The following is a 523-nucleotide window of genomic DNA, read 5'->3' on the forward strand; positions in this document are numbered from 1 at the left end:
GTGCCTTGGCTATCAATAATATTCTGCCTGTACAGACCACAATGATGTTGCTTTGGAATGAGAGCAGTCAGGGTATTTTTGTTCCCCCAAGACATCTTCAGATTTGCTCGTTTCCCTATCAGCCCACGTCTTTTCGCAACAGACGCTGTATATGAACAGCCCATCTAATTGTTGTCAGGTATATTTAAAATCAATAAAAGCATGCAGCAGGGCATTTGGTCTAGTGGTATGATTCTCGCTTTGGGTGCGAGAGGTCCCGAGTTCGATTCTCGGAATGCCCCAAATTATGTGATGATTTTTATTTTTGAAATTACACACTTTAGTGGTTATTAATCATTAATTAAATCCTTCTGATATTAACCTTTTTCTCACTCAAGCTCTCGAAGACTTCAATACTTTGTTTCCTTGTAATTGAAAGAGTCACATCACAGTTCACACCATCATACTATTCAACGATATAATTAAAACGTCTTATCGTTTTCTTCATAAAAACTTTAATCCTGCACCACCAGTGAGAATTTAG

The 523-nt window shown here is 37.9% G+C and overlaps 1 non-coding gene across 1 annotated transcript; it reads left to right on the forward strand.

Moving 5' to 3' along the window:
• The first annotated feature begins 209 nt into the window (after nt 1-209).
• Nucleotides 210-281, forward strand: TRNAP-UGG. Its single transcript has one exon. It is a non-coding gene; the product is annotated as a tRNA-Pro (tRNA).
• The last annotated feature ends 242 nt before the right edge of the window (nt 282-523 follow it).

The sequence above is a fragment of the Quercus lobata genome, chromosome 2 (assembly GCF_001633185.2).
Source record: "Quercus lobata isolate SW786 chromosome 2, ValleyOak3.0 Primary Assembly, whole genome shotgun sequence".
In the NCBI taxonomy this organism is placed as follows: Eukaryota; Viridiplantae; Streptophyta; class Magnoliopsida; order Fagales; family Fagaceae; genus Quercus; species Quercus lobata.